Source organism: Ictidomys tridecemlineatus, chromosome 5 (assembly GCF_052094955.1).
Source record: "Ictidomys tridecemlineatus isolate mIctTri1 chromosome 5, mIctTri1.hap1, whole genome shotgun sequence".
Classification (NCBI taxonomy): domain Eukaryota; kingdom Metazoa; phylum Chordata; class Mammalia; order Rodentia; family Sciuridae; genus Ictidomys; species Ictidomys tridecemlineatus.
In genome coordinates, this window is record NC_135481.1 from 127066175 (window position 1) to 127093244 (window position 27070).

General features: G+C 45.6%; 1 pseudogene; it reads left to right on the forward strand.

The window, feature by feature from the left end:
* Positions 1–24333: 24333 nt before the first annotated feature.
* On the forward strand, positions 24334–25760 carry LOC144377988 (SH3 domain-binding protein 5 pseudogene; annotated as a pseudogene).
* Positions 25761–27070: the final 1310 nt, after the last annotated feature.

Genomic DNA, 27070 nt, shown 5'->3' on the forward strand with positions numbered 1-27070 from the left:
TAGCAGGTTTTCACTGAACAGTGCCAGGTGGGTGGGCTCTGTGTCTGAAGTTACCTGGTGCAAGTGTATTTATGCTGTCACCATGAGCAGGTTACCAAGTGACTGACAGCCGTGGATTTCCCCAAACATGCAGGTGGAAGATGCACAGCCAGCGTACTCCCTTTTAATATTCGGTGGCATAGATTGAATATAGCAGGGTAACAGCAGGCATTCGTGAGAGCTGGGTATAAGAGCTGGCACCATGGCAGCCCTCATTTCCTCAGACCACATGGTAGTAATGGGCCTCCATCTCTTGGATTCACCCACAGGGAAGAGGACACTGAGTCTGCAGGGCTGTGGTGTAACCCAGTGTGCAGGAAGGGCCTTGACATCTCGGTGACCCCATATCCATGCTGTCTCTCCTGAAGGGCTTGCCAGTAAGTGTAACTTTGGGGAGGCATTTTGTTTAAATGAGGAAATTTCACTTCCTCTCAAATACCCTGTGGTCCAGGTGCAGAGCTCAGGGTTTTTTCTAATTAGAGCCTGAGCTGGGGAGGCCAGGGGCTATTTTGCATCTGAAAAGACCTGGATCTTCTTGAGACCCTCCAGGCTCTTCTCACTGGTGTCCCCCGCTTTGCCTGGGGAAGAACTCTATGAGTTTAAAAACAGATAGAAAGAAATCTGAAGCAGGGGAAAATATATAAAGAAATATGAAAAAAATCATAAATTTCAAGTTAAAGAGTTTCCTTAAAAATTCATGAGATGAAATGTTTATAAATGCACCGGAATAACTTGTAACAAAAATATCAACAGTTTTCCTTTAGCAGATGTTTCTAAAATATGTGCAATGATTTTGATGGGTTTAAAAGCTTTCTCCCATGGCTTTCATGTTGTCTATTTTGATCATAAATTGAGTAAGATTTTGCCAGTCTAAATTCATTAGGCTTTAGTGTAATTGTATTTCAAACCAACCAGCTAAATTGATACACTGTTTGTCCTGAGAATGACTAAGTAACTAATAAGAGACAGAAGCACATTCTTTTAAACTTGATGTTCTTCCAGCCTGGCATAATGTCTGGTATTCAATAACGTTTTGTTAAATAAGTGAGTGCAGTATAAGAAATAGAGATGAATAAGGAGACAGAGAGTGTGGATAGGCCGAGTGTCATTACACCAGCAAAATGGGAAGCTTAGCTTCATGTCTGTGGATTTGTTGGTACGGTGGTTCTTGGGAGCTCTCAGGTGGGATGTGATTACAGAAAGGAACTGCTTGAAATTCTTGGACAGAACCTCCCCTTGATTGAGGTAGTGATCCAATTTCTCCTCAATGTTCGAAACAGTTCCAGGATCAATGAGCATAGAACTGTAACCTTTGGTAGGATCATACTGAGCTCAGATCTGTCTTTGGAAAACAGCCCTTTCCTGCTGGTTCTTTCTCTTGAGATGAGCAGACCTACCAGCCCTGCTATGGTGGATCTTGGATAACCGAGGCCTTTCTGGGCCATTCTATATGTGGGATCTTAGGATGTGACCTGGCTGACAGAGCACGGGAGGGCCTGTCCCCTTTCCACCCCTGTTACTAAGGAGGCCTCAGGCTCTCAGTGTTCTGTCCTCCATGTGCCCCACCCGGAGGCTCATGGCCCAGCCTGGAAGGTGGGGAGGCGGCTTCAGTGGTGCCAGCCATGCTAGTCAGCCCCAGGTTTTCTGTCCATGACTACTCCAGGCTGGAGCAAGGGGACCTAATACGACCCACCACTCACTGTCCAGCAGAACTGCCCCTTGTCAGGAATGCCCAGAAAGTCTTTCATACACAAGCTAAATTTAACCCTCACTAACGATTCTCCCATCCAGATCTCAAGCCCATCATTTCCAAGCTTCCAAGATAAAACTAATCCATGTATCCTGCTCCATTTTTTGTTCTTCATCAGCACATGGTTTTCTCAACATACAGCCCTGACTACGAGTTGGAGATACCATCTCGGGGCAAAGGGAAGTGGACGCAGGTTAGAGAGCAGGAGCAGAGCACGCACTTCTGCTGACCATACTGACTCTTTCCATCCAATGGAGTCCCCTCTTCAATGGAAACTAAAGTTGTCAGCGGCCAGACTTTCTGGTTGATGACGTTGGGTTTAAGGTCCCCTAGACACTCAGATCTTTGTAATATTCCAGGAGCTGGCCAGCCATATGCTCTCACGGATTGGAGAGACTAAAAGGCACCATGAAGTAGGAACAGGTCTTTTATTTAATTTAACTTTCTTGTTGCCCCTCCTGCCTCTGCCCCAGAATTGTTCTCAGTGTGGCTCCGGATTAAAGGAACATATAACATTCAATACCATCTGCCTGGGAGGATGGATAAGGGGACAGGAACCCTGGGAGCCTGTCTGCTCCCCTGTACTCCATTCATACCCTACTGGGCTCCAAATGCCTCCCAGGCTGGAGGGGCTAGAATTGCATTTCTCTTTATTCCTCTTCTGTCGTCACTGCTACCCAACAGGAAATTATTTGATTTGGGGCTGCAGGGGATAGGGCAGCAAAATGCAGTAGGAAGCCAGAGAAAATCAGCAATAAAATTACTTAAAGGGGTTGGGGGGGGAATCCAACCTACTGCATATTTCCTACAAGATGAGTTAATGAAATTCTGCTCCTCTTACACAGATGTATTCGGTTTGTTTTATATTGTTCGGTATGTAAAAGGATTTGGCTTTGTGTTACAGAACTAATTGCTTGCTAGATATTACATGGATATCAAAATACTTTATAAATATTAATTAATCTTCACCTAATTCCCTGGCAAGCACAAATAACCAGTGGCATATTTATTGGATGTGTAAGCAATAATCTGATTCTTAAAGACTTGTTTTCTCTGCAGAATCTTTCTCATCATCTCCATGTGTCAAAATGCCTCACCTCCTTTGAGAATGCTATCATTTGCCACTTCCATAATAATCTTTAGGAAAATAATAATGAGGATGATGCTAAGAGTAACCAGCATTCTTATTTACTGAACAGTCACCATTTGCCAGGCCCCAGGGTAAGCAATTCATAGATATCATCTCATTTGGTTCCCACAACAATCCTATAAGGAAAAGAGAAGCATTGCTATTTTTTTTTCCCAGAGGAGGGAACAAAGCTTCTTGTAACTGGGTGGGAATCCATGCCTGACTCTGTCTGCAGGAAAAGCTCAAAATAAAAGCAATTCCACTGTAACTTTTCTGATTCTCTCTGCAAGATGACACTTGTGTTTGTTGACAACTTCATCAGTTGGTTCATTCAAGAGTATTTATGTGAAAGCCAGCCACTAGGCGAGGCTCAGTGCTGGTCTCCATCAGGGCACCTAAGGAGCCATCCGGGGTTGGCATCTTTTCTCTCCTGCCATTTTTTGAGGTCCCCAAGGGGTGTGAGCCATATTGTTTGCATTGAGCAGAGTACCTGGCCCAGTGACCATTTCTAGAAGGGATGGAGAGTGATGGAGTGAAAGGGGGATGGGAAGCTGCAGCTCCTTTTGCTTGTAAATGGCAGGGGGAGGTGCTGGGGGGGGTGGGCAGTCATACGTGATTTCATCATATGTGATTGCACATTTATTTGTGTTCTTACTTGTTGAATGTCTTCTGAGATTGACACTCCATGAGGGCAGGCACCATACCCCTCATCTGACCCATACATGCTTGTTAAATGAATCCACTAATTCTTGCTGAAGGCTGAATAAAATGGTTTTATGTGCATACTTTGGAGTCTATGGTAATAATCCCAATCCAGATCATAGTCAGGCTTTTTCTGGAATGCACAGAACTTTTATGGGACAATATGTGCGATGTGCATTGACATAAATGTTGTCCAATAGATATGCTTCATATAAAATCAACCCTGGTGTTGTGGTGGGCATGGCCAACAGAAGGTGCTTCACAATTTTCCTCTGATCTGAAATAGAACCAGAATTTGTGACTCAGTTCCTGTTGGTTCTCCCTTATGTTCTCAAACTGTAGTCCATGGACCAGCAACATCAGCATCACCTGAGAGCTGGTCTGAAATGCAGACCCTCAGGCCCCGTCCCAGACCCACTGAGCCAGGATCTGTATTTTAACATGATCCCAGGTGATTTGCATGCACAGAGGCACTTGACAAGCTTAATCCAGGGGCTTCTTTGCAGTCAATGACTGTGATTTGCAAATTGTCAGCATTTCAGAAATCCCAGTTGAAATCATCCTTTCACCCTGGGCTAGAGTGGCATCAATTTCTCAGCTATAAGCCAGAATTCTACCAACTCTGCTTGGTTGCTTATTTAAGAAGCCTCCATCTGACAAGAATATGTGTCTTTGATTTTTTTTTTAAAATGTAGGGTGGGGAGGTCTGATGATTGATGTGATTATTAATAACTGCAGTTTACTTAGAAGAGCAAAGTGTTTAACAACCAATGAGGAGCATCAAAAGGAACAAAGCAAACCACAGCATGAAGTTCTTCCAATGACGTGACACAGGGACCCTAAGTGGGGTCATGATGCCCCAAGGAAAACCAGCCTCAAAACAAAGGCAAGAATGAATCACAACAGCATCCAGAAGGAGAAAGGAGGGACCCCAGTCTCAGAAACAAATATTTCTGTTGACCATCTGCTACCGTGAAGTTGGCACTGTGAAGACGACCTTCCTAATGATTAAATGAATTTCTCACCTTTTGCTCCAATGCCATGGCCCCTTGGTTTTTATTTATTTATTTATTTTTATTATTTATTTATTTATTTATTTTTATTATTGGTTGTTCACAACATTACAAAGCTCTTGACATATCATATTTCATACATTAGATTGAAGTGGGTTATGAACTCCCAATTTTACCCCAAATGCAGATTGCAGAATCATGTCGGTTATACATCCACAATTTTACATAATGCCCAATTAGTAATTGTTGTATTCTGCTACCTAGTACGGGATAGGCCCCTTGGTTTTTAAATAACATCAAAGGGCAAAGAAGACTCGGACTTTGCCAAATGACTTTTCAAGATACAGCCCCTTACAGGAACATCCGTGCTCATCGGCTCCCTTTGCTAACGGAGAAATTATATGGAGGGTGACCTTTTGAAGGAATAAAACTCATTACCACATGGAATGTGATAGCTATAAAAGATCAACACTCAGAAGCCAAAGCAAAATCTCACATATGATAAATTAATTAGAATAGAAGTTACACAAATCCTAGACCTTCTGTGTGACCCCTATCTTATAATTACCTCTTCTTTAGAAGCAGAATGGAATCTTTTATGTATGAAGATGCTACTGTTGACCCTAAATGCATTAAGAGTCAAGGAGATGTTTTTCACATATTGAAAATAAGATTTGATTGAGTGCTTGCAAGTGGCCTAGTGAAATCTCATTAAAGCACTGTTTACTTTAATTCTTTATAAATTAAAGAATATTAGCTATTAATTATGAACATGAAATGAGTTGGAAAATAAGTTTGGCTAGAACTTGCTTTTGAACCTGAGTTAGAACATTGCCTTTTATGGTTTTAAGCATTTTAGAGAAGTGGATATCTATGACCAAAGTGTAAATTCCCACCTCTTCCACTTCTTTCTCCTCCTCAATGCTTATCAACCTGGTTGCAAAAATCTAAATAAAAACCAGAAGCTGAGGTGAAGCTAGCTGTCACTATTCAGTTATAATTAGATTTATAAATCATGTGCATGGTTCACAGTGAAACATGAATCTTTTATTCTTTTCAACCATTCCCAAGACACACACACACACACACACACACACACACACACACAGAAGCAGTCTGAATTCACTAAAGTTGCCATGTCATAAGAGCTCTCACATTCAGGTCAATCTGCCCTGTACAAATAAAGAACTGTGTATTCTGAATCACAAATGGATAGAGAGAAAATAAAGTTCTTGAGTACCTACCAGGTGCCAAGTACTGAAACATTAAAACTGTGTACAAATTTGACTGCATCAAAGAAGACAGGCTGATTTTTATTTAGATGACAATTCCAATTATTTGGCACCTAAGCTGGAAGGCTGTGTCAGGGAGGATTCCGAAGTGAGAGCCACACAGCATCACAGAGATGCACCAACAGACGTTCACCGGGTTACATCAGCCGGGGAAAAGATGTGCTACGAAATCCCATCCTAGCACTACACTTCCTCCCTGCCGAAGTCATCCAATCAGTTGTTGAAGAGCTCCCTCTCCAAGGGCGGGCAGAAGGGGGGCCAAGCAGAGGACAGGAGATTCAGGTCCATCAGCTAAGAACCTTCTCCAATTCCAATGACTGACCAAATTCAGATGTTCAGGGCTTTCTGATTTCAAATGTTCAAATTATAAATGAATATTGAATTGTTTCTCCTGTGCACCAAGCACATCAATGTGCCTGTTCATTAATCCTTTCCATGATCATGCAAAAAAGTTGTCATTGAGCTTTTCATAGACAAACTAGACTTTGGGGAAAGAAGGCCCTGCATGGCAGCCGTGTGGCTAGCGTGGGGGGGGGGGCATAAGGATTGGAAGCCAAGTTTGCTGACAGCAAAATCCACACTCAGGCTAAAAACACCATGGGCGCTTGCCAAGTCCTTCTGATCTCTGTATTTTCACTTCATGATGTTCCATGCATACCCCTCCCCTCTGTCAACTACTCCAGGACTTTATGTGGCTTTCACACTCGATGGAGGTGAAAGGATCCCACTTCCTCCCTCTCTGCTCTCCTTGTGTTCAGGAAGTAGCCTGATGTTAACCAAGCCGCTTCATGGGATCTGTTTAGGATCCATTCCAGCCTCTTTCCCCAGAATTCTCAGGGAACACCTAAGCTCGAAGTAGGACTTGAGGGAAGCCCCACTCTAGGCAAGTCTCCCGTGCAGCAGCCACTTGGCAGAGAAAATGAGGTACAGCCAAATGAGGGTCTGTTCACAGTTGACACCGTTGTAATGTGAAAGAGCCTACACGTGAGGTCTGCCGAGCAGAGGTATAATAATGTTGTAGACACTTTGTCTTTAACAAAACACCTTTCTGGAGAAATGTGTTACTTGCCTCGTGGGTGGGGAATTGTCTCTGAACCCAATCAGGATTAGTCACTGGCCCATGACTATCTCATTTTTAATAAATAATAATTTTCTCACTTCAGCGCTAGCCAGTTTGTCTGCTTTCAGAAGATAGGATATGACTGTTCCCTGTTTCCTGTATTAATAATCCTCAGCATTAGAGGGTTAACCCTTGATGCACTGAACGCAGTTCTTGCTCTTGGAGCCTGAGAGGTCTGTGCCTTCTCACCTGATAGGTTGCACACATCTTTCAAATGAATTAAAAGGTCAGTGCCTTGTGCATGAGATGTGGGGGCCTGCACTGAGATTCAGCCAGCGCCTGAGCATTTGTGCAGAAGGCAAAGAGCAATCTTGCTACTGCCTCAAGCCCCCTGCCCCCCTCCCCTGGTGCCTTTTAAATCCCTTCTGCTCATCTGCTCAAAGAGTACCTGGCTTGGGCCAAGCGTAGTGCCAGGTCCATCTGACAGAAACACACAGCTGTAGGAAAAATTGTAAGAAAGATTCCTCAATAAAAGAAAAGGCTTCTTCCATCAGTGAGGCATGCCGGTCAAGAACATGAGCTGTGTGGTGCGCCCTGGTTCAGGTCCTACCTCACCTCCTAGCAGCTGCCCAGCCTTGGGCCTGTGCCTAAGTTGTCACAGTTCAAAATGCTCATCCCCTCAGCTCGGCAGAGCAGGACTGCCGGGACGTTGATGTTTCTGGCAATGATAAGCTCTAGATGAGGGGTCTGCAAGCCCTGGTCCATGGGGCAAATCCAGAGGGCCACCTGCCTGTGCACAGCCTGCAAACTCAAAGAGTTTTCCCATGTTTGAATGGCTGCATTTCAAGTGCTTGTACAAGGAGCTATACGATATCCTTGATTTCATCCTTTGACCCACAAAGTATCACGTATTTGCTACTTGCCCCTTTAAGAAAGAAGTTTGCCAAACTCTGCTCTGGAGTAATATGAGTCACATAGGTAATGGTAAATTTTCTGGTTTTGTGTTTAAAAGGAAAAAAAGGTGAAAACAAATAGGTTCCATTAATTGTAGTATATTTTCTTTAGCCAATGTAGTTTCATTTCAACATGTGGTAAATATAAAAATTATAAGGGAAATATTTTACATTCAATTTTGGACAAAATTTTTGAAATCCAGTGTGATTTTGTACTTAACAGCACTTTTAATTGGGACTTGCCAACGTCTGGTAGGCTTGTGTGCCTGGCAGTGGCCCTGGTGGATGTGGCCGTGTTGGATGGTGGCATATCTTCAGAGTTGGAGCCAATTTATGCGCCCGACAGTCACAGCACTCACAGAGCAAGCGCAGTATAAATCCCCAGAGTCGGCTTCCTTTTCAAAGTCATGTCATACCTGGATTTAGATGGCACAGCTGCCCCCAAACTTAGATGCAGTGACTACATTCAGAGCCGCAAATAGGGTCCACACTGGCAGATTTTCTTGGATGTCTTTCCTGGGGACAGAGTCCAACCGCCATCCCCAGGGACTTGATGGAGAGCTCATTTCTGGCCTCACTGGTGCTCTGTCAGTTCCAAATCCACAGCTGGCTATGTAACCTGCGAGGGCCTCTGGTGTGTGCAGCCTGGGCTCCTCCGTGGTGGTAAGGGACGGCTGTGCCCAGCTGCAGCACTCAACAGGGCCTCTTCCCTCCTGTTCCCAGAAAGATAGCACCCCAGGCCCAGATCTCAGCTCAAGCACAGGGGAAGGCCGGAGCTGCCCTGCTGTGGTGATCAATTCCTGTGAGTGCTTGCCGCCAGCAAATCCATGACATTTAATTCTTGGTTAAAGTCTCATCAGCCCCATCAGTCTATGACAATAAAATGAATATACGTCGTGGACACACCAGGCAGTCTCCGCAGATGCCCGGGAGATCATAGCTCCAGGCTCTGGAGTCTCCTCCTGCAGCAAAGCCTCATTCCCACACCCTGGGCCTCGGATTTCCCAAGATTCACTCACAGCATGTGTCTGTGTCTTCAGTGAAACGTTTTAGAAACTTTCTTCCTCTGTGGCTATTCAGGGCCAAAGGGGAGTAGGCACTTTACATAGGAGAGAAGCTTTCCTTGCAGTCACCAATAGAGTAAGTGAGTGAATGGTGGTCATGTCAGGCAGGCCAGGGGCTTGAACCTGAGCTGGTGTTGCAATATTAAAGGGGCCATTCCTTGCTGGGCCCCAATCACAGAGGTCCTAGGCCTGAGAATCAGCATTCCTAACAACTTCCCCAGGAACATGGAGGCTGCAGGTCCAGGAACAATGCTTTGAAGACCATGAATCCAAAAATTTAGTAGGATTTTACTTTGTTTTGGCTAAGTCTGTCTCTATAACACTCTTCCTACCTCTGGTTGAACATCCCTGTCTGCAAACCTTCCAGTTAATTGAGGGGCTCCTCTGACTTAATAGATGAGATTTTTAAAACTGGAACCACATCCTCTTTTAGTCTTTACTAGCTTCTATTTAAATCAATTTACCATGTTGTACAAATATATTTAGAAAGGAAATTTTCTATCATAACATAAATAGAATGTCAATATTTCTTACTATAAATAGGAAGGTAGCATTAAACTAAGACACAATGATTAAAATAAAAAAATAAGAAAAAGCTTTTTGAGTATATTGCCTCAATTATCTCCTGGGCTGAAGTGGTATATGTAACCCACTTGGAAAAATATTGGTAAGAAAGGAGGTTAGTCCTACAGGGATCTCTATTTTCAAAAGAAGACAAATACATTCTAGAATAATAGAGATGATAGCATCTTGGTGTTTTCTACTGCTGCCTTTGAACAGCAGACACCATGGGCCACAGTGCAGCAGCTAATGTCCAGTTCTGCATTCCACAGGGCCCCTGGGTTGGCTGGGAGGGCCCCCGACTCGTGCTTCTTTGTGGCAAGATGAGCGGAATTCAACTCAGCCAATAAAGTCATTCCAATTTGCATTTCCATAAACCACCCTTCCATTTTCCAAGTGTGACTTTCATTTTTAGGACAGAGTTATTCAGTCAATGGATATGCAGTCCCTTTAAAGTGATATTTATCACCCTTGAAGAGTCTTATTGCCAAATCTTAATAGTCTTTCTTATAACAAAGGCTTAAATTCACTACCAAGATGAAGAGGCGGAGCTTGAATGAGCTTTGCTGAAGCATCTCATGATGAAGTAGATTGAAATCGTAAGATGGGTGACCTCCTAGGGTGGGCATCAATGCCCCTGTGTTTCCTGGAGGCCCTATAGGCACTGTGGGGCTCAGTGCACCTGGTGCTGCCAGGCTTCCACTTGCTAAAATCTGGACAGTCCCAGTACAGCAGGAGGACTGAGCATGTTTGGGACCTGGCCCTCTCTCTCTCACCCTAACCCATTCCTTTCTCCAGTCTTCACCCTGCTTGGGTGATGACCATGCTGGCAGATACAGTGGCAGAGGAGCTCAGAGGTCATCACACAGACACCTCACTCCTAGACTCATTCACTCTTGGAACAAAGCCTTCCACCAATGTCTGGCTCCCCAGGGAGACTCTGGGGAGGCCCTCCCTGGTAGTGCATTTGACACTGTGTAATTCTTTAGGATGATCCCTTCTCCAATTCAACTATGGGGGAAGATATGCTATTTTTCCATATGAAGACTCAGACTTAACTTTAAAAGTATTAGGATTAGCAAAAACTTTGAAATATTGCATGAATCCAGCTTGGGTTGAAAATATCCAATTGACTGACTCATGAAATTCTAGGTAATTGAACTTGTGGAGTCAAGTAGACAGGAGAGTAATAAAAAAAGGTCCTCTGCTAACTACTTCAGCTCAGATGCTGTTTTTGTTTGTTTGTTTTTCTCAGTTCAAAACCTGACTGGGGTTTGCTCCGTGGGGGGAGGAGACTGGCTTGGCCATGCCCAGATGTCATGCATAATGAAAACAGGAGGGGCTCCTCGCTGCATCCCCCATATCAAGACATCCCTTGCTTGTTTGCTGGGAAGCAGGTTTAAGGGCTGGGGAGCAGGGCGGTGCTTGACATTGCTCTGAAGCTGGACTGGAGACCAGCAATCAGCCACCTCCTGCACCCTACGGAGTCTGTGCCCTTGAACACGTGGGCTCAGAGGAAGGGCTTGGTCCTCTAACTAAAGTATTCACTTGAGTACCGGAGGAAGCTGAAGCAGAGATTTGGAAGCATTGTGTGAAGGGTCCAGGAGGCTGGCTGGTGGAGGCAGGCTCCTGTACGGCCCACCCACCTTTTCCCATGAGCATCAGTAGGTGGGGATGAAGGGAGGGAGACATTTGGGGAGGCCAGGAAGGGCAGGTAGGTGAATGACAAGTTTGGTTTGTAAGAAAAAGCTCTGTAGGATCACAGGTACAAACTAGAGGGCACTTCTAAGTGGCACATAAGGCAAACAATGGCACAACTGGCAGCACAACATGCAGACGGTACTTGTTGCTGGGGACACATGGACTGTGGTCATTGAGGATGAGGCTGTCAGGGGACTTCATCATCCGTGGAGTGTCATTCTGTTTGACTCCAGCCCGAGTGCTGAGCTGTCTGAGTCCAGACACTTAGTGGCAATCCTTGGTATTTAAATGTTAGCAGCTAATCGACAAACCAAAGGCCATCCAGCAGATACGGTGGCCTGTGGGGCCTGCCTGCCATCTGCTCCATTGTGCACATTTGTCCTGGGAACAGAGTCCTCAGCTGATTCGGGAATGGGTGAAGCCAGCATGGAGGCCTGGCCTGCGCTCTGAACATGAGCAAGCAACTGCAGACAAACTTTCAAGGTCAAATTGATTATTCCCCAGCTTAGCCAGGCAGCAGCTCCCTAATCATGTCAGAAGGCAGGATTATCTCTGATCATTTGAGCTAGGACTCTGGACAAAACATAAAAAGCAGTATTTAAATAACACATGGTCATGAATGAAGGATTCACTGCAGTTTCTTTGACTACACAACCAAATTGTGGTGGCTCATTTTGCCCTATTAGTGGAGGGGTTTCCCAGGTTGTTTGGGCTCTTGGGTACTGCAGCCCTTCCTATTACGAGATACCTCCAGGGAGAGAGGGAAGCTCTCCTTTGTGTCATGGTGGTTCATATTCGCAAGACTTTGCAAAAATACAGGCAACTTATTGGCCAAATAACCCAGAATTGGGAGCCAGGATACCTGGTTCTATGCCTGAGATGCTTGGCTTCTCTCTGTGTACATCTCTTTGCTGCTCAGTCCTCAGTGAGCTCACATCAGTAGCTTGAAATTAGCCATGACAGGAGTGTTTACACCATGAAAATTGGCAAACATTACAAATTAAGGCATTTCTTCCTTGGAGAGCAGAGCTCCTTGCTAAACACTTACCAGGATCCTTCAGGTATCTTTCACTGCTGGAATATCTCCTCTACTTCTTTCTTGATATCTGATTCTAAGTTGCATTCCTCTTTGACATTATATTAATAACTTGCTTGCTGCTCCAGAAATATAAAATAGAGGAAAGCTTCATAGTAAATGAAATCATTTTCTACTTCAAATCTCTTCAAAAATCCTCCCCTCTAAAAAAGCTGCTAACAACAAGAACCTGCATTTGATGCTCAACAATGCAAAAGACAAGGAATATTTGAATCATTTGCAAAGCTCAGTCTTGAGACAACTGTGTCCTGCAGAGTAGTAGCCAGTAGCTGCCCCAGAGAGGACAATCAAGGATGACCATAATTTGGAGTCCTGCCCACTGACGTCTTCTGTTTAAAACGGAAGGGGGCACAGCCAATCCACCCCGGTGTCATCTAGGACAGTGCAGCCTAAGTGCCCTACAACCCTCCCCCAACACTGAATTAACCGGCCCTCCCCTTCCCTCCCACCAGTCACTTTCTCCATCTCAATTCTTCAACTGTGTTGTTAAAGTGGAAATTTATATAACAGTCTTTCCTCTTACTCTGTATTCCTTGGAGGCTTAAAAACTTGGTTCTTATTGATTTGTACACATCTTGGCACTGACACACAGTAGGCCCTCAATCAAGGTTTCTTACATCAGTGAAGTAGTCTCTCAGAAGGGGAGTAATTGATATTTAAAGAACAGTCACTCCAATTCCTGCTTTTCTGGCAACAACTATTTGGGGAAGTTTTTGGCTTAACTTCATGTAAGGCTCTTAGATTTTAAAGGAGGAAGATGCACATCCCCACGCTCTGTCCTGGGGAGTGAGGTGGCATTCTGCTTAACACAATAAATTCCTTGTCCTCAACACCAATTTTTGGTAGGTTTATTTCTTTTCTCCTGGAAACGTTCAGAGTGAAAACCTTTAGCAGAAAAAAACAATTTAACAAGATAGACATTTAGTTCAATAGAAGAATTTTCCTGGTGTGAAAAAATAAATTACACAAAGGACTTTGCCTCTGAAAGATAATTAATAAAAACCTTCCCATGTGATGACAAATCTGACATCTTGTCTGCAGTCTGGCAGAGAAGAAAGTGGGGAGAGCTGCAGTTAGAAGAAAATGTTCCACTTCACAGTGAGGCCGAGCCCGAGCTGGTAATTATTTCTAAGCAGGAAAAGGTCATAGTCTAGTTGCTCAATTGACACAACATCAGGCCTGGATGTGTAATTATTCACATTGGTGAGGTCTCTCTATAGATTTTCCTGATTTCAGCGATAAATATTGTTGCAGTATGAGGAATCACCATGACCCTCTCCCGGACATTGTGCACACAATGTGCTGATGAAACGTCTCCCTTCCCTCAGGTAGACTGCTCATGTTGGCGGTAGACTGAATAACGGGCCCCTAAATACATCCCCATCCCAATTCCCCGAGTGGGAGATGGTACCTGGGTTTCCCAGGTGAGCATGTTTCATCAGAGCAGTCCTCATTCAGGAACCCAGAGGAGTCTGAGTTAGAAATAGGAGGTGATGTGAAGAGGAAGAAGAGAGACAGCAACAGGAGAGGTGATGCTATCTATGCCTCTGGCTTCAGAGGTGAGGAAGAAGGCCCCAAGGCCAGAATGCAGGTGGCCAAGCGGGAAGGGGAAGAAAAGATTCTCCTGGAGGAACACAGCATGGTGGTCCCATTTTAGAAGCCATGACTGTAAGATAATAAAGGGGTTTGTAAGCCCCTGAGGTTGTGGTTTGCTGTTATAGCAGCAACAGGAAACTAATACAGGAAATGAGAGCCTGAGGATTGGGGCCTGGAGTTTTCTTTGAGAAGTGATCTAGGAAGCAGGAGTGGGGGCAGGAGGGCAGGGCAGGGAGGAGGACAAGAACCGATGGGCAGTCATGACGGTCACTCCTGTAAACAGCCAGGGGTCCGCCTTTCAGTCCTCAACGGGCACTTGGAATATGTCTCAGAGGTGTCTCAACAAAGACAGGAAGTGGTTGGACCCAAGTCCCCTGTCCATGGTTCCAGTGGACACCAGGTTTTGTGTAGGCCAGACAGTTTCCAGCGCCTGGCTTGTGGTAGGTTGTCATTATTTTTATTATCTCACCCAAGAGGACCTCGTTCAGGGGCTCATTTGCTTGACCTGGAGAAGCAGGTCTTACCTGGAATTTGGCCCCACTGATTCAATCACCAACCTTTCACGAGTAGACACAAAGGCCACCTACTCTGGGTAGCCTTGCCTCTAGATTTTATTCTTTCAATTTGTTAATTGAATTTCTTGCAAGACTGTTTTATCCTTGGGTTTTTAATTGGAGCCTAGTGAATTAGTCTCGAAATCTTAACGGGAAAGAGTTAACTTCATTTTGAAAAAAATTGTGATTTCATTGAGTGGATAGTTTGGCTATTTTAGCCAGATTCCAGAAGGACATGCATTGTCTACTCAGTCCTACTTTGAGACAACAAAACACCTTCAAATAATCTTGTAAACAACCCAGAGCTTGTTATCCCTGCCAAATTGCTCTCTGCTTCTTGAACTGACATGCCATGGTATTTGTATTTATCAGAGTCCTACATGGAACATTCTTTCTTGTGCTTTGCCACTTTACAAAACTCCCATTGTCTTTCCAATATGCCTGGACCCCTGGCTGTCTTCAGGGGTGACCATCATGATTCTTCATCATATCATTTCTTTGTAACATGACCCGTCCCTGTTCTCATCTGAAGAGTGATGAGAACACTCTTTATTTCCATAGCACCATTTCCATGTTAATATATATCATAATTAATAATAGAAATGCTAGCACATAGCACCTACTGTGAACCATTTTCTGTCCTAAACTCTTTGATTTCTGAGCCCCACAACCAATAGAAATAGATATGATTATCAGTTATATTATTGCATATAAGGAAACTAAAGTACAGGGAGGTTAAGTAAATTGCCCAAGATAGCACAACAACTAAATGGAAAAACTGGGTCTTGAACACAGGCAGTCTAGTTCAAAAATCTTTGATCTGAGCAACTTCCTCGTGAATTCTCAATAGATAGAGACACATGATACATTAGATGCCTATGTGTCTCTTTTTTTGTAGATAATAAGTTTATTAAGGACTTTGTTTATTTTTCTATCTCTAGCATCTAGCCCAGACTGGCAGATAATAGAAATTTAAAATTTTGACAAGAGTATTAATGAAACAGTGAAACTAGTGCCTCTATAATAACAGTGGATCAAAATGCCCTATAATTTACAGAAAGATTACTAAGATAAAAGAGAAGGGGCTCTGGGCTGGGGTCATCTCACAGTGGCAGAGCGCTTGCCTAGCATGTATGAGGCACTGGGTTCGATTCTCAGCGCCACGTATGTAAACAAAACAAAGGTGCATTGACAACCAAAAAAAAAAAATGGAGACAGGGCTATGCCTCCTGTTTAAGCTCAGGAAAGAGCACTTAGGACGATTCCTGCTGCAGTCTTGTCCACGGGCTTTGAGGTCACAAACTCCCTTCCACCTGGGAGCCCGTTTGCCCCAGCTCCCCTCTACCTCTCCTCCCTTTTCCACTCTCTATTGATTTGCCCAGATTAGAGCTTGATAATCCAAGTAAAGGAACCAGTGTCTCCTGAGTGTCTGGGGTCAAGATGGTGCCACACCGGCCGTGAGCTGTCTGTAGCTGCGGGGACAATCTGCCACACATTTAACAACTTGAAACAACGCAGATTCTTTTCATACAGTTTTCACATTTTTTTCCTTTGGTGCACTGTGGCTGTGCATGGTGGTGGGAGCTGTCACAGCTTCACACGTGCACACAACACAGCAACATGATTTGTTCAGTATCACTCCCCAGGATTTCCCCTTTCCTGTTCCCTACCCCTGGTCCCTTTCCTCTACTCTACTGACCTCCTTTGGATTTTCATGAGATCTTCCAACCTTTCTTTCCCTTTTTCCTCCTAGATTCCACATAAGAGAGGGAACATACAACCCTTGACCTTCTGAGTTTGTCTTATGTTGCTTCACATAATGTTCTCAAGTTCTATCCATTTTCCTCCACACGACATGATTTCCTCCTTCTCCATGGCTGAATGTGCTCCACTGTGTATATACACACATTTCCTCATCCATTCACTCATTGATGGACACCTAGCTGGTTCCAGGGTGGTCATTGGGAATCATGTATTGACATAGTATGCTGGCTTTAATCTAAAGGCCACAAGTCCAGGTGAATCTTGCTGGGCTAACGTCAAGGTATTGGCCACAGGGTTTACCACCTTTTCTTCAGTCCTTGGAGGAGAACCCTCGTTTGCTGTTCTTCTTGCACTTTCTAACTTCTAGAGGCCACCAATGCCTTGGCTCCTGGACCATTTCTCCATCTTCCAAGCCGCAGTGTCTCCTCTCACACCACATCCCGCCTGTCCTTCCGCTACTCCAGCTCTTTCTTTGACTCTTCCCTTTGTTTTCAAAGGTTCCTGTGATTGAATCCATCTGGTGTGGACCTGTGACCGCCTTCCTGTTTTGAGGGCAGCTGGCCATTGTCCCTCATTCCCCTCTGCCATGTAACCTGATGTGTTCACAGGGTGTGGGATTAGGGTGAGCACATTCTGGGGGCCACTACTCCATCTTCTCTTGTTCTTGTTGTCTTCTTGAGGTCCCCCAGTGACTGCACACTGTGGATGGCTTTGTGGTCATACTACCAAAGTGAACCCGGTTGGTGGTCCTGATGCAAAGGTTTGCTAAAAGTCAGAGAAAGGGCCAGCCTGGATGAGTTTTGGCTTCTGATCCCCTGATTTCCCAGATGCATGCAGCTTCCCTTGAAATAACTTGAAGGAAAGATGTCAGGTAGTATCAAGGAGAGACAAGGTCCAGGGGCCAGGATGCTGGATTCCACGTGTGAATGGAGAGCAGGACTCACCTTTGGCCTCCCCTGGAATCACAAAATAATTCCAAGTGTTTGTTATCTTAATGGCCTGAAAGGTGACAGCTGTTCTATCTTCCTGAGACTTTGAAACAGCGGGGACATGTTAAGGAAGTCCTAGTCAGCCAGAGGATTGCTGAAGATAACCGCGGCTGCGCTACATGGTGTGCACACAGGTGCACATGTGTGTGTGTGTGTGTGTGTGTGTGTGTGTGCGTGTGTGTGCACCACAGCTCTTAGAACTGTTCCTTTCCTCTGTGCTCTTCCTGTTGACAGTGTGCCTTTATAAAGCCTCCCCGGACTCTGGACCTTTGGTCCACGGTAGATAAAGAATCAATTACAATGTGGTGCTGTGACATTTTTATAGCCTCCAACTCGGAGAGAGTAGCCTTTCTTCCCCACCAATCCAAGACCACCAAACTGGTTCCCATAGACCAACTGTGATAAGAGAAACCAGAGGTGTTTTGTGGCAGGGATAAAGTAGCTGTCCATCCAGCTAACAGCAAGTGCAGAGTGAGCCAGTGAGGGGTGGACAAAGGAGCTGGGGGACACCAACGAGTTCATCTGGAAAATATCAGTTGGGAGCCAGCTCAGGAGAGGGTGCCATACAGGTGGTCCCGGCCTGTGGAGATAATTATTTGTGGCAGGAGGTTTAGGTTTCTTTTGATTTTTGACGGTTTGAGGACAGTTGTGTCAGCTTTTCTTTTAGTGTTGCTGTTTTTCCCCAGGAACCGGGATCAGTCCCCAGAGCCGTGGCAGCCCCCTGCCGAGCTCCTTGCAAGCTAGTGATCTGTGGGCTCCGCAAGCTGCTGGGACAAACATCCCCAAGTCTCAGTGATGTGACACAGTGGGTCAATGCTCCTTGCTGGTGGCTCTCCTGGATCCCCGTCGTCTTTCCAGTGTCTGACTTCTGGGCTCTTGCTTTTAGGTGACCCTGGCCCTTGGTAGCCCTGCCTTTCTGTTTTCTTGGGTAGGGCAAGAGAGAGGGTCCCGCAGGACATTTCAGGGACTGGGCCTAGTAGAAGTGACAGTCCCTCTACCCTCTATCTGTGGGCAAGTGCTTGGGAGGTCCCATGGCCCCTGTCACTTCAAAGGAGCCAGCAGCACAGCATGTGGCACCATTGTGACACATGTGGAGAAAGCAGGGATGGTTCTTGGCTGTCCCAAGATCTAAAGCATGGGTGGCCACCTCAGATGCCTGAAGGGCCAGGCGAGTGGCACCTGAATGCAGTGAGCAGGAGCAAGGACAGGGCCACAGGTCAGCACCAAAAGGCCACTCCACGTAACCTGGTGATCCAGCTCGGTGACACAGAGCTCTGGCCACACTGGCCACATCATCCCACTCATGCCAGCTGGCAGCCCGTGGTCTGGGAGAGGAAGCGCACTCCAGAGTTGGCTCCACTCTCAAGTCAGTACCTGTCAGGATAAGGGAGCCCAGCCCAGCCCGCTATTTATAAAACTGAAAGTTCTGTGCTGCATCAAAGAAATGGAAGCTAAAAAGAGAAATACAGGTGACATGAGGAAACGCTCAGGGGAGGACATGGTGTCCTTTTACAGAAGCAGCCCAGATGCAGGCGTCCCTGACCTCCTCACTGCCCGGCTGACCCCACCATGCCAATGCCCTGCTCTTCCCCTCTTGGACTCACATCCCTGCTCTCACCATCTGTATGCTTCTGAGCACAGATATCCACTGAGCAGTTCTATAGTAGCAACAAATAATATTCTAACAATAAATGTCAGTGTCTGCCCCAGGGAATATCAGTGAATCATGTGTATTATTATTAAAAATAATAATAAGCATTTATTGAGCAGTTATTATGTGCCAAGTGCTACTTATGTCTCTTTACAATAATCAACTCACCCTATCCTCATGATATCCTGCAAGATTCCAGTATTACTCTTCTGTTCAAGGAAACTGAGGCACTGGTCACTTGTCTTATTCTTCCACTAGTATAACCAGAATTTGTACTGAACCAGCAAGGCTCAGACCTGTGCTTATTGTCTGCAGAGATGTATCTCTGCTTTCAGGGCAGGCTGATTGTAATTTTCCAGTAATAGGAACCTGTTAGTGATCATAAAATTTTACAGTTGTCATGTTTTCAAAGGTGTATTGGTTACCTGTTATTTATGAGAGGCACGATGATGCATAAATGAACCCAAGAACAATAGAGGAAGACCATTATTGCCTGGCAATAAAAATAAACTCGGAATGCCCACAGCACATACTTTGGCAGAGGTAAAGAGGGCTTGGGGAACAGCATGTCTAGGTCTTCATACGTGTAGTATCTCATAATGTTGGAGAAGGCTTCCTGGCTCTGGCATAATGTCCCAGGGATATTCTACCACAATGAGGGGTCATGCTTTATATCTCCCTCACAAACTTAGTGAGATTGAAATTGAAGAGTGGCTCTCCATGCTGAGTTCACAAACGGACACTGTTTTGAATCCTGCTAAGTTGTCAACGGGAGATAGAACTTAGAACACTCCACTATGGCTGGTCAGCAAGAACTTCGGCTTTGGGAAGCCCTTAGTTAGTCTGGTTTCTTTCTCTGAATGAAGTTTTGTAATCCTGGAGATGGGCTACCTGATACCTGTTATTGACGCCAAAGAAAATAGGGCTTGATGGTTCAGGATAAGCTGCCATCCCTCTGCTTATCCAGCCAGTCCTTACTTTTGATCTCAAGGAGGGAATATCCCTTCTGCAAGTGATTCCCTCGACACTTCTGTGCCAGTTTGACATGCTCCCTAAGGGACTGTGCCTTCCTTTCAACTTAGGGATTCGTTTCCGTTAGCTGATTAATTATGTAGGATCTGCCCAGCCATTCTCCTCTTCTAGACCATGATCCTGTAGCTGATCATCTGTTGACCACTCTTCCTAGGCACCACCTTCCTAAGTGCATTCTGTGAATCAGCCTATCAGATCCACACAGCCATGCACAGGGCCCCCAACCTTCCTTGATAGATGAGAAAACCCAGGTCCTGCTGAGCAGCCATGAAGCAAGCCACATCACATGGTCTGTGACGGGTGGAGCCAAAATTCAAATGGGAACAATGGCTTGAGAGTCCTTGCATTGAACTGCAATATTATCACCCTTCTTTAAAAGTTTCTAGGCAGCATCTGGCAAAGCCCTAACTGAATTCTAGGAGTTTAGCAAGTCTTCATGAGTGAGCGAGTGCATGATTTTACAAGCTCTTACCTCACCAAGTCACCCTGGTCTACCTGCTGAGTACTTTTATGTGACGAATATTTAAGCTGAATTTTGACTGGTAGACGGACTGACACAAGAATTTGCAGACAAAACTAGGCCTGTGGGACATTTCTGACCCCACCCTCCTAAGGGTCAGCAGTTGGAGAAGGTTCATTTTTCTGCCCCCTCTTTACAATTGTAGAGAATCCTGAATAGACTGTGGCAGGGCTTTATGATGGACTGAGTCACGGGAAGACAAAGATGGAGAAAACTCCCCCACGGAGCAGTTAGTTCCTCTCAAGCTTGGAGAGCTAAGCGTGTGGCATCCCTGGGGAAATTGCATCTCCCTTAATATGTACGGGGAGCAGAGCTCATTGGTTAATGGTCTGGGATTTGAGGGCAGAATTAACCAATTAGAAGGTAATGTACGGTTGTAGGCACAGGGGCCTGGGATAACCTTCACCTGCTGGCTACTTAACCAAATTAGCATCAGCCAGTTATCGATTTTCTGCTTGTAAAATCACAAATTATTCTGAGTTCTGAAGCTGTCTGAGATGGTGTATATGCCACTTAGGATGCCAGTGGTGCCATTGCTTTGGAAGCGATGTGTCAGAGCCTGGTCTCAGGATGAGGCGAGGTTTTACAAGCAGATCTGCAAGACCCTGTACTAGAGCACCCTCCGCCCTCTGATCTGAGAAAGATGATGTCGGGCGATGGGATGGCACTTTCATTTCAACTTTTCTGATGTGGCTCAGGCCGGCTGCATCATGAACCTTCTGAGAGGGATTCTTGCCCCCATTCCTTGGGGTTCAGTGGATTTCAGGAGGCTGGTATTTAGAGAGATGCCCTGATTCCACAGCTCCCAACCTTTTGCACCCTCTTCTGAGTTTGCCGGCAGGGATGATAATGAGCTTTCTTCAGCTGCCTGTGTGCAGTGGTTGAGAATGGGGTCCAGTGTCAGAGTCTGGTTTCCTGAGAAGTAGATACCCAGTCAAGGACTCCAGCACAAGCTGTCGATGTGGAGGACTGGTCTCGGAAAAATACTGACGGGGCTGGGAAACAGGCCCAGGAAGAGAGAGCTAAGGAAAGGTGACTCATGCCAGATACACAGTGGGGTTGCAGCTCAGATCCAAGTGGGGACTGGGAGGCAGCTTGTGCCCCCCAGTAGTCTCACCTGAAGGGAGAGGGAGCCGGGTATTTATGCACCCTTCCACCTGTCAGTGATTGAGGGCTGCTCCTGCCATGTCAGTTTCCCAACACTCTTTACTGGCACCAATCTCACAGTGAAGTAGTCTTCCACAGTTTTTAGAGAAATATCCAGGGGAAAAAAAAGAAACCACAAAGTCCTCCCTGGTGGGGCCTAAGGGGAATGGACAGGGCTTAGACTGTGTATAGACTTAGAGGAAATTTAGACCTGAACTCAAGTCCTTACTCAACCCAGCCTAACTGTACATCTGGGGCAAGCTGGTGACCTCTAAGGCTTTAAGTCCCTCCTCTATAAACTCTCTCTTACATTACTACACACTTTGCAGAGCCACCGAAGACAGTAAGTGAAATCATACACATATAGTGAGCTTAGCACAGCTCTTGGCATATGGTAAAGACTCAAAAATGTCAGTTTTCCTTGTTAAGTATTATGGGATGTATTCTCTGTGTCAGTGCATGTGGTACTCAGTGTAAACAGGCAAGGAAAAGAGCTAAGGCCTATCCTCATGGATTGTATGATCTTTGTTTACTGTACTATAAGTTCATTTCTTACCCGAGTTACACCTTGCCGGGAAGGGTATCATATACTTTGATATTTCAAAGCTGATAACCTAACTTTCTGACTGATAGATAAAGTAAGTAGCCCAAGTATTTGCAAAGACAAATTTGAGCCTATGGAAGTAATTGTAAATTTAAAATTATATGGTAGCCAAAACTCACAAAAGTCAAAGAAGCAAGTAAAATTAATTTTAACAATGTATGTATTTTGCCCCACATATATAAATATGTGTGTGTATGTATTAGCAGTTCAATGTGTAATTAATATAAAATTATAGTTAGGTATTTTTTTTTATTCTTGTTCAGTTACCAAAATCCAATTGTTTTTTATTCTATCAGTGTCTAAAATTGGGACCAGCTGCATTTCAGATGCTCAGTAGCTACCCCTGGCTTGTGACCACCGTAGTGGGCTATGGTGCAGAGGCTCAACGGGCCTTAGGTTCTATTAGAAGTCACATCCAAAGGAAACGTCTCCTTCTCTTTTCCTTCCTCCTCAGAGATGACAACGCTCCTTTGCATGTATGAAATTAAAGTTGGTTTTAACTCAAGCATCACAGGAAACTGACAGTTTCTATAATGAAGTTTCACACATGGAGACCATGGTGAGATTCTTAGCAGGTGTAAAAATCTGACGATGTTATTTCTTTAACTGCAACTTAATGGAAGCTGCAGCAGCTGTTCCCTTTGTGGATTTTCCAGATCTCATTGCCAAAACGCCTTGTTGGCAGACCCAGGAGAAGTATCAACTTGCCTCTTCATTTGGGAACTGAAATTAAAACCTCAGCTCATTTCTATAAGTCACATATCTGGTAAAAATGTTAACAGGGCAAACACACAAGCCACTATTAAAATATTGATGGCCTTGGTTTTCTCAGGTGCTGCTAACATCTGCAGAAGATTTGGACTGCACTCCTGGATTCCAGCAGAATGTCTTCCGCATCCATCAGCCAGTGGAATTCATCTAGGATCAGTCGATTCTAAACTGTAAGCAGTATCACTTGAAGATGCTTTTGGCCTAGCCTCATATTGGGATTCACTAGTGTCGAGGAATGTGTTTCAGGATGCAGTATTTCCTAAACTACTGTTTTCTGATCATGTTTCTTCTGTCACTGACGGACCCAGGGTGGAGCACCTGAACTGGACACTTGCAGGCTTAGAGGTTAATAGAGTGGCGTGTCTCTCTTTTCAGTATTTCATCATCAGCAGGCATTTCTGCTGTGCTCCCAGGAAAGGGTCTGCCAGCTCCTGTGTGAGTTCTACAGTATGTAAAGGAAATGAAATCCATTTCCCCTGGGAAGACCCCAAGAGCAAAATCTCTGCCTTCCTGTAGATTGCTGTCCTACCTGTAGTTTCTCATACATAGCATTAGATCAAAGTAATGGTGGACCATGATATTGGCTGCTGGGATTTTTAGACATAAGCATCAAAAATTCTGATTCTTAAAGCTGATAAGATCATTCTCAGAAAGATTCAAAATCTCTCCGGTTTGTTCTGTGGATTAATTTCAAATCCCCCCAAATTCCTATTGACTTCCTTCAAATGTGCATCCTCCAGATCGGTGGTTATGATCTCGTCCTATTTTTAACACTAACGCCACTTTACTCTATGTTTAAGGGGGAAGAGGGTAGATTGCTAAATGCACATCAAGCGTGGTTTCTTCACAGAAGCATTTGAAATGGACGGTGGGTGTAACCATTTAATTGTGGGCTCTCGAGCACTGTTCTTTAATAGATGGAAATAAAGGGTATGTGGACGGTGGTCTAATGTGGTCGGATGCTTCAAGGCCCCTATAACACCTCTGCACCATTGACCGTGAGCTTCATTCCTTTATGCCTGTGGCACGTGACTGGCGTGTTTAAAGAAAAGGAGGCAGACAGACAGACACCCACACATAAGCACACGCACACGCACAGTGGCCCTCCTGATTGCGAGGCTGGTGAGCACTTCAAGAGTTGAGAGCAGGCGCCACTCCGCCGGGGCCGGAGGGATCCGCATGGGCCAGCGGCGCCTCCCGGGTGCCAGCCGCGGTGGCTCCCCGACCGTGCCAGGCAGTGGCGAGGCGGCTCCAGCAGAGCCTGCGGCAGCCGCGACCCTTAGCAGGGCGGCTCCGAGCCACTGAGCGATTGGCGCGCCGGCCGCGGGACATCCTGGCTGCGGAGCTTGCGGGCTGCCCGCATGGACGCGGCGCTGAAGCGGAGACACGCCACTCTATTAACCTCTAAGCCCGCAGAGCTCCTGCCGCCATCCCGGGACGCGGAGGAGGAGGAGGAGGAAGAAGGGATGGAGCAGGGGCTGGAAGAGGAGGAAGAGGTGGACCCCCGGATACAGGGAGAACTGGAGAAGTTAAACCAATCTACAGATGATATCAACAGACGAGAGACTGAACTTGAGGATGCTCGTCAGAAGTTCCGCTCTGTCCTGGTGGAGGCAACGGTGAAACTGGACGAAATGGTGAAGAAGATTGGCAAAGCTGTGGAGGACTCCAAGCCCTACTGGGAGGCGCGGAGGGTGGCGAGGCAGGCTCAGCTGGAGGCTCAGAAAGCCACACAGGACTTCCAGAGGGCCACCGAGGTGCTTCGTGCTGCCAAAGAGACCATCTCCCTGGCCGAGCAGCGGCTGCTGGAGGATGACAAGCGGCAGTTCGACACTGCCTGGCAGGAGATGCTGAATCACGCCACCCAGAGGGTCATGGAGGCGGAGCAGACCAAGACGAGGAGCGAGCTGGTGCACAAGGAGACTGCAGCCAGGTACAATGCCGCCATAGGCCGCATGCGACAGCTGGAGAAGAAACTCAAGAGGGCCATCAACAAGTCCAAACCTTATTTTGAACTCAAGGGAAAGTATTACGTGCAGCTTGAGCAACTGAAGAAGACAGTGGACGACCTGCAGGCCAAATTGACCCTGGCAAAGGGCGAGTACAAGACGGCCCTGAAGAACCTGGAGAGGATCTCAGACGAGATCCACGAGCGGCGGCGTTCCAGTGCCATGGGCCCTCGGGGCTGCGGCGTCGGGGCAGAGGGCAGCAGCACGTCTGTGGAGGACTTGGTGGGTGGCCAGCCTGAGCCAGATGCTGTTTCAGTGGCCTCGGAGGCCTTTGAAGATGACAACTGTAGCAACTTTGTGTCTGAAGATGACTCAGAAACCCAGTCTGTGTCCAGCTTTAGTTCAGGACCAACGAGCCCATCTGAGATACCTGACCAGTTCCCTGCAGTCACAAGGCCTGGCAGTCTGGATCTGCCCAGCCCAGTGTCCCTATCAGAATTTGGGCTGATGTTCCCAGTGCTAGGTCCTCGAAGTGAATGCAGCGGGGCCTCCTCCCCGGAATGTGAGGGAGAACGAGGAGACAGGGCAGAAGGGGCGGAGAATAAAACCAGTGACAAAGCCAACAACAATCAAGGTCTCAGCAACCGCAGTGGTGGTGGTAGCAGGGGCAAGAGCCAAAGCAACACCTCCCTGGAGGGCCAGGCCTTGGAGACCCGGATGAAGCAGCTTTCCCTCCAGTGCTCGAAGGGAAGAGATGGGATTATTGCTGACCTAAAAATGGTGCAGATTGGCTGACGCATCCAGGGCTATGGCCCATGTGCAAATCAATATTTATACATGAAACTGGAGAACGTTGTGCCAATAATCATTTAATATATGCCTAATCTTAAGCATCTACTCTAAACTGCACTAACGAAGTTTCAGTGACCTTGAGGGCTGAAGAATTTCCGTCTGGTAAGAGCTCTTGGGCTTGTTTTACAGAGCAGGGTTGTTACAGGTGGACTATGACCAGGGTCACAGCCTTTGCAGAGCAGTCCCTGTTTCAGTGCTGAGGAAGCAATAATTAGTTCCTGTGAAAGAAAACGAGCCAGGAAGAGGGCTGGAAGCTTAGCCAAACTGGGGGCCCCAGTGTGCATCTCTTTCCCTTCTGACCCTCAGTTTGTTTGGGGAAACTGAGATGTTCTCTCCCATTATATCCCAGAGCATCTAAATATTTTTTTTAAAAAACCCCACACAACAAAAACTCAAATACTCAGAGCACACCTTTTTGACCTAGTGAAGGCTTAAAATGAAATGCAAGAACACAATTCATTTTTATTACCTCTGGTGTTCAGAGGTGACTTTTAAAAAAAAAAAAAGCATGTATGCTGGGACATTCATCAAAACCATTTCTAGGAAGGCTACCATGAACTGCACTTTTCTGGGGGGGGGGAGGGGGAAGGTGAATGTCAGTGTGGGGAAGGGGGGATGAGGGTAGCAGGGACAGGTGATAGAGGGGATTTGTGGCTTTGGGGAGAAGGTTCTATAGCATAACCTTATCCTGCCAGCCAAGGGGATTTATTCTAAGAGAAGTGCATGTGAAGAATGGTTGCCATTGTTATATCTAGATTGACAAGGTGTTAATTTCTCTGTAGATTGTAACTTTAAAAATAAATTATTTAAGGTCATGCTGCACTAGTATTCCTTAGAGGAAACTGTCCTTAAAGCTAGAAAAGGGAGTAGGCATGTGTTGGCTAAGGCTGTTTAATAGACGCAATGGAGTCTGCTATGCTAATAGTGTAAGTGTTAAGACTGCTCTTCTTTGTTTTCATGATTATGCATATTTAGAACACTATATTTTATTTGTCCTGTTTCAAGAAAATTTAGCATTTCTGAAAGAAAGCTCTCCCCATTTCAAGTTGTCTGTTAACTGTCATAACTGTATACTTTAGTCATTTGTATATCTTCATACTGTAGTGGTTTCTCCTTTTTTATTGACTGATACAGTATCCTGATTACAAGGTTATTTTGTACTTGTCTTAAGACCTTTGAGTGTAATAAAAACTGCTTAAGAAAAAAAAAAAGAGTTGAGAGCAGCACAGTAATGAAGATGCAGTGTGGAGTGTTGAGGGGCATCCAAGGTGCAGCCCAAGCA